This window comes from Natator depressus, chromosome 9 (genome assembly GCF_965152275.1).
Source record: "Natator depressus isolate rNatDep1 chromosome 9, rNatDep2.hap1, whole genome shotgun sequence".
Taxonomy (NCBI): domain Eukaryota; kingdom Metazoa; phylum Chordata; order Testudines; family Cheloniidae; genus Natator; species Natator depressus.
Window position 1 is genome coordinate 27,224,770 of NC_134242.1, and position 7,489 is coordinate 27,232,258.

Consider the following 7,489-nt stretch of genomic DNA (forward strand, 5'->3'; position numbering starts at 1 on the left):
AAAATGTTAAAAAAGTTGTAAAGTGCTGTATTGACACTAGAAATGCATGTACTAATGCCAAAAACATTTTTTCTTCTTATCAATTATACGATTTTGTGATTTTACAGGGCAGCTCTGGACTTTCTATGAACATGGGGGAAAAAATGATCTCCAATGCTTGGAACTATGACAATTTCCCTTTAATCTAAGTTCTGTACAGATAGTAACTTAATTAAGAATCTTGCTAGTGGCTAAAGTCAAGAATGAGTCATGCAGCTGCTCATACCATAGCAACCTTTCTAATTATAGAAGGCCTAACAAACAAAAAAAAACATGTAAGCCTCCATGAGGTAAGAAACTGTTCCTTTAAGCACAGATAGTCTCAGAGGCAAATTACAACAACTCTTTGGAAAATAGTCTCATTTTGCTGACAAGGAAACGCACACTAGTTATACCACTTCTTCAAGACTAACTGATCGTTATGATGGGTTATGCTGAACATGGGCGCTTGTATATAGGAAATAGTTCAGCCTTGTTTTTAACCTCTACACATGGTCATCGAACAAAAAGACAAACAGACCCAGACTTAAGTTTGACTCTTTACTAACCATAATCAAACGTATTCCTTCTTTTTCCTCTATTTCACTCAAATTGTAAAGAGGTACTGTAAGATTATTTTTTCCTCACAACCAACGTTTCCTCACATCTGTAATATTATTAAAACAAAAGGAATTTTGAAAATATCGAATCTGATTTTCTAATTTCACTTAGCATAGAAAATGAAAACAACCAAATCAGTTCCACTTTCTGATTCTCATGCACTCTAGGAAAATATTAAACGTAAAGCAAAACAACAAAACATTCCACCACCACAAAACTCTTTTTTTGTCATTAATTCTTTTTAGATTTAATGAAAACAGGCCCCAATCCTGCAAACACTAATGTATATAAATATAAACAATCCTGTTTATATTTACACAGGAGTAATTCCATTGAAGTTTGGGTTACATCCTCATTTTTTATTCATTCATACATGCTGGCAGTTTTTGTTGCATCCACTCCTGAGAATGGATTTCATACAAACAATTTAATTTCAAGCACCAAAATCACAGAGGTAACAATAACATGCTGCCTGCTATATTTTTCTACTTGTGACACAAGGTATTCCATGCTACAGTCAACGCTGTACTGCATTTTTCATTCTGTCATGCAGATGGTACAAGTCTATTCTTTTTCTATCCTTCCAGGAACTGCAGCTATTGACTTCTAGAATTCGACTATAACAGACTTGTGCATTATCAGCTGATGCATTACATGGTTAATCAGAGTATATAATAGAAGAATTTTAAAGTAGCTGTTGCTGAATTGGGGCTTAGAGAACCAATAGCTGCAATGGCTAAATGGATACAGGAGGAAATGCAGGAGTTTGCAGCTCTCAAAATAATGGAATCAGAGCCTTAGCTTGAAGACAGGGAAATCTTGAGACAATCCAAAAACATCAACAAAAGTCAATTTCTAAAAAACACTGAAGATGCATTTCGTGCTTCTTAGTATTACTGTGGCTAAGTGCTTTTAGGTCTTTACCCAGAGTTCCAGGGTAACAATAGTCCATAGCCCAGGGAATACTTAAGAGTCACTTTCCTTTAGGCAAGTAGGATCCTTTGATCCCTTTTTAATGAGAGGAGATATGGTCTGAAATGATGCTGTGTAAACAAGATGCAATCAAACAAAATATGTGTCATTTCATTAGGCAGTCTTCTTTAATGCAGATTCAGTAATGTCAGAGTCAATTGGTTTTATGTTCACTGGTTGGACAAAACAAGCAATCTTCCAGCATTTACCTCACCAAATGAAGAACCACTGGATAATACTTAATTACACTTGCTTTGGCCCTGGTCTTGCAAACTCTTAGACACGTGCATAACTTTAGTCAAGTGATTAGTATCAAAATTCCGTATATGCATTAGTGTTTGCCAAACAAGGGTTTCTAACTTTCACATCCCTGATGTTAACCATAGAAAATATTGAAAAAGCACTCTGAATTTTACATTATCTTAAAATCTGCCAAAGGAATTTTTGAAGTGATTATGTCATGTGTTCATGTAAAGTTAGAATATATGGTGTGACTGCTAGTCATAAAAGACTTATGTAACATGATTTGAGATTAACTTACGTTTTAAAAGTGTGCTAAATGTGCCACGGTGCACAGCACCAATAATCCATTATGCGGGAGAGTGCCTTTATTCTATTTGAAATGCCAAGGGTATTAATAGATGAAAATGACAAAGGAACAGAGGGAAACTCTAAGGATCTTAAAACTGACCAGCTAGCTCCAGTATCCACAAGACAAGCAACAGATTGTCCTGCAATTTTATAAGTTACATATGGGCCTTCTTGATTAATAGGAATTAAAGGATTCACGATGCAGTTACATTCCCTCAGGCTGTCCTAATAAGAATTGTTTGGTGGGGGAAAGGCAGGTGCTTCACGATTTGGGAAAGGGGGTGGAGGATTCTGAGACGGTCGATTTGGGCATTCATTCCTCCAGTGTCCCTCTTGGCCCCAAAAGTGGCATGCAGTATTCCCTATCGGGGCAGGATACGAGGGACCTCTCCCCCGACCTCGCCCTTGTCCTCATCCTCCCCTCATTACCCCACGGCCTCTATATTGATAAGTTTGCAACTGCAAAGCCAAGAGTTTTGTTTCAGTACTTTCCTTCTTCTGCTTTATGCAAGCTGTACAATGGTTGGCAACTGCCACCAATTCAGAAAGGGGTGTAGTCTGCCAACCAATACAGATAGTCCTTAACTGCTGCTGGACCTTAGGCAAGAGTCCCTGAACAAAGGCAGCCCCTACTGCCTCTCTGGCATTTTCAGCTGGCTGGGCAATTCCCAAGTGTTGTTCAAATACCTTAGTCAGTCTGTCTAGATAATCAGCAGGGGGCTCTCCTTTGTTCTGTTTACAGTTGTTAATCTTTGTCCAATCCTTTTTCTTAGGGCAAACCTCCGAAATGGAGTTCAAAAGACGGTCCCTAGCCTCTCTTAAGTCACGTTCAATTCCAGGGTCAGCATCGGGCCAATCGGCCTGCCTGGAAAACCGTTGTCAAACTTCGGCTGGCATAACTACTCGCAAGAGCTGATTAACATCCGCCCATGATGGATTATAACACTGAATCACTGTCCAGAGCTCGTCTCTAAACTTTTCTGGCTCCTCACAAACATTAGGAAATTCCTTTACCAAGTTTCTAAGGTCCTCTGTGTCCAAGGGGCATGAACTGTAATCAGATTATTTCCATCACTACTAGGCAATGTCTTAAGGGAGCCTGGAGTGCTGATATATGGCTTCTAGTATGGAGGGCAATTGGAACAGGAGAAACAGGGTCGGGTGAGCTGCTGGAGTGGCTGGTATTATCGGAATCACTTCTCTGCGGGTAGAAGGCAGAAAAGAAGAAGGCCCTTCCCCCAAAGAAGAAAGAACAATTTGTACAGTCGAGACATGCGGCAATGAGCCTGCTGCTGCTGCAGGGAGATCACCAGAAGGTGCAGCCTGCAGAGGGGCGAAAGGAGGCAATGGCTGCTTCCGTGAAACATTGCTGAAAAAATCCACAATGTCCTCAGCAGCTTCCCCCTCACTCTCAGTCTTGCCCAACTGGGGATCTACAGGGACAGAGGGAATTGCTCGGGCAGGGAGGCATCCGGATGCTTTGCATTTAAGTTTTAAATCCTGTCCTTGAGTTTTTAATTTTTCCTGGGAGTCCTTTAGACTCCACACCCGAGACTTGTGGAGTCTCTTTATCACTTCCTCCCACCAATATACAAATTGCTCCCACTGTGTATCAGAGGCTTTTGGTGATGTAAGGGTTCCTCTGAGGTATGTAAGTTTATCTAAATGGAAGGTACCTTCTAGTGGGAATTGTTTAGATGGATTATCATACGTGCAAGAATTCCAATTTTCTAAATATCTGCAGGTTTTGGGACCATAATACACATACATGTGGTATGAAGGGGTACCCTTTTGGGGTGAGGGGGAATTCTTAGACTGTCCCCCACCCATTTTCCAATCACACACACCAGGGGAGGAGCCTTGTCTGCTCAGCAGCTTATGAGCGAAGGAATTCTCTCTCTCTCCTCAGGCACTCACACAGGAAAGATTTATCAAGGATGTCCACGGCCCTCCAACACCCCCTTCAGCAAAGAGCGTTGGCTAGTCTCAGACAGACAAGGCCGCATATGCTAATTGCCTCCGGTGAGGTGATTAGACTAGTCAGTGGTTCAAACGAGGAGGAGAGATGGGGTCACACAATCCTAGACCCAGGCAGACCCCTCGCCGGTCATGCCATGCAGAGACAGCCGCCTTGGGTCGGATCTTTTACTGATCCACTAAAATAAAGCCACCGAGCTTGCGTTAGAGATATTCGCGATCACGAGCTTACAGCTTCGCGGGGAGCTCTGGGCGTCTTTCGGTGGCCCTCATTCCCACTAATACACACACACACACCAAGGCCTTTGTATCTTCACACCACAATGCATCTCCTGTACAATAACCTTAATGCTTTATGTCCGGACTTAATACAACCTTTAAGGCAGTAACAACCCCTCAGCACCGGTACAATAACCTAATGCATTAACCTTATGGGAAATCATTGCAGTGGGATCTGGCTTGCTCAGATATCCAGGATTTCCTGAATGACCAGCTGACAGCCATTCGGAGTGCTTCAGAGCATCAGGCCTGGCCTACTGCTTATTGGGGGTGGCAAAACTAAATCCCCAGTACCACTTCAAACTAACCTTATTGGGGGAAGCAAACAAATCCCCAGTACCGCTCTGCATCTGATCTTGCTGCACAATCAATAAGTTCAGATGGCATAAGCCCAAAAGGGACAGACGGCCTCACGGGGAGTCCTTCTCCGATACCCCAACAGAGATTTCGAAAGGTCTCTTACCTCAGTTGTGGTGCTATGGGGTTCGAAGGGGAACGGTCCGCAGCAGCTGCTGTTGTCTCCGCAGGCGTTGCCATCCCGGACGAGCCCCCAGATTGTCGGAGAAAAACACAGTTCTCACTCTTCTAAGTGATTTATTGAAATTTTGTTCAGAAAACCTATTTTTTAAGGTTCAGAATAGTTCATATGAGAGAACAACTGAATGGAAAACAAATGGACTAGTGAAAATAGAAACATATGATATCACTACAGATGATCCCCAAGAATCAGAAATTGAGATTAGTGGGTTCTATAGCAAGGTAGAGATGATGGTCATTCCTGGAGTTTGTAAAATGTTAGATGAAAGAGGCCCTTATTGTTATTTGGTCACCCAATTAGTGAATAACCAAACATATACCCAAAGAGTTTGTTCTGTCACTGGAAATTTTACCTGTACTGAAGGTATTGCAGTAACTAATAATTTAACCTGTACCATATTGCAATATACCCCTTCTTATACCATTAATGCTAATGCTAATGCTAATGCCTCTCGTAAGTATATGAAAGTGTTTAGCCAACAGATGTGGTAAAGTACTACACTAGGGACTATAAAATTCACTCTGCCCTTGTCCAGTTTTCAGATCACCTCTACCTATCCAAATTGCTCAAGAGGGGCTGCCATTAGGTTAGCACAACAAAGGGCCTAGGTTTCCTCTAGAAGGAAGAGGGACTTCGCTGGATCCCTATGGGATGGGGCCAATAGTGCAGCAGCAATTTGGAATATTTATAGAAACCAAGAACATGAAGAGAAATTAGGAGAGTTGGAAAAAGCCATTGGTCTCATTACTGGAGCAGGTTCAGGCTGGAGTGGGTGAATTATGTGTTATCTCCGCCCTTAGTTCAATGACCCAGAAGCTGTTGATGGTACTGAATATCACTGAGGCTGGGAAATCATTGCAGTGGGATCTGGCTTGCTCAGAAATCCAGGATTTCCTGAATGACCAGCTGACAGCCATTCGGAGTGCTTCAGAGCATCAGGCCTGGCCTACTGCCCTTACAGACATGTCAGGAGTATCATCTGATCTGTGGCCATGGAGACACACTTGGAGATTTTCTGCATGGAGGTGCAGACGTTTGCAGCGTTCCTTCCAAGCATACGGACCGGTTGGAGGGATGTGGGCTCCCACATACCGAATCCTGCCAGGTCCGTGGGGAAGATGCATGTGGGACTGGGTAATTCACTGAGACATTTGGGAACTTAGACTACCTGGTATGCCTAATCAATTTTTAGTCAGTGCTCCTGGAATAACACCCAACATTTGGATAGGGATACAATGGACATTCTGGCTGTTAGAACCCCCACAGCTTCAGTGTGTATGTAAACTGAAGCCAGGGGAAGTTGTGACTATTCATGACAACGTTTGTTGGGAGGGTATGGGACAAGGAACTACCCTGACAGGACACCTACTCTTCCAAGCTAATGACAGCTGTGTGCATGTTCAGGCCACCATGTTACAAGATATCCATTTTAATCTCACCACTGCTGCAGGCAATCATATTATTTACTGGCCTGCGGATAGAATTTTACAATCAGCCCTTAAGTTTCAGATACCCTTTAACTGGACCACCCTAGTACCTGATTGATTCCAAAATTTACTTTTACTCCTACCAGAGGTTCAGAAAATTTCTGAATTACAAGGGCAAATTCGCAAAAGGAAAAGGAGTACTTGTGGCACCTTAGAGACTAACCAATTTATTTGAGCATAAGGTTTCGTGAGCTACAGCTCACTTCATCGGATGCATGTAGCTCACGAAAGCTTATGCTTAAATAAATTGGTTAGTCTCTAAGGTGCCACAAGTACTCCTTTTCTTTTTGCGAATACAGACTAACATGGCAGCTACTCTGAAAGGGCAAATTCATAGGCTTCAAAGTATATATCAAGTTGAAAAGTATGCCTTTCATACCGCTTATAGAGTGTCTACTTTATGTACTAGGTATGATGTATTGTGTTTTGTGACTAAAACTGTGCAACAACCCCATTATATTATCATTGGGGGCATGTTATTGCTTGTATTGTTGTTCTTTAGTTTAGGGTTATGTTATTATTGTTGTAAAGGATGTAATAATAATACTCTCCATGTCCATACTAACCATGCATTGTCATTGTAGCCAATTAAAACCCCGAAGGTTGAAGTATTTGATGTAGAATCTGAAATACAAAATTTAATGAGAATGGAAGTTTAAAATTGAGAGTTGTGCTGGAAGCACAAAAAGGGGGAAGTGTGGAAGTAGATAAAGGGAATTTGGATTCAGGCCTCTGAAATGAGCAGGAGTCAGACTAACTCTAGCTTTAATAACGTGCGATTTGTAGAAGCAGGGATTTGTGCGAAGCGAGTGGGAAAAGAACCGTGAGAGAGGCTGTTGTGACCTTGTATTAGATAAGAATAGAATGTATACTATAAGAGAAATTGGTGAGAAAAATAAGATATCATGAAGGAATATGTATAAACAATATGCAGCTGTTGCTTATTATTGTCTGTTATAAAGGTATAAATGCTTGCTCCAATTGTTTATCTTTTGAGAGATCTGCC

General features: G+C 41.8%; 1 long non-coding RNA gene across 1 annotated transcript in view; it reads right to left on the minus strand.

The window, feature by feature from the left end:
• The window catches only part of LOC141993922 (uncharacterized), a 63,790-nt gene extending 58,720 nt beyond the window's left edge, over nt 1-5,070 (minus strand). Inside the window, exon 1 of the long non-coding RNA XR_012640968.1 lies at nt 4,922-5,070. This is a non-coding gene — a long non-coding RNA (uncharacterized LOC141993922). The remainder of the gene's footprint in view (nt 1-4,921) is intronic.
• Between the last annotated feature and the right edge of the window lie 2,419 nt (nt 5,071-7,489).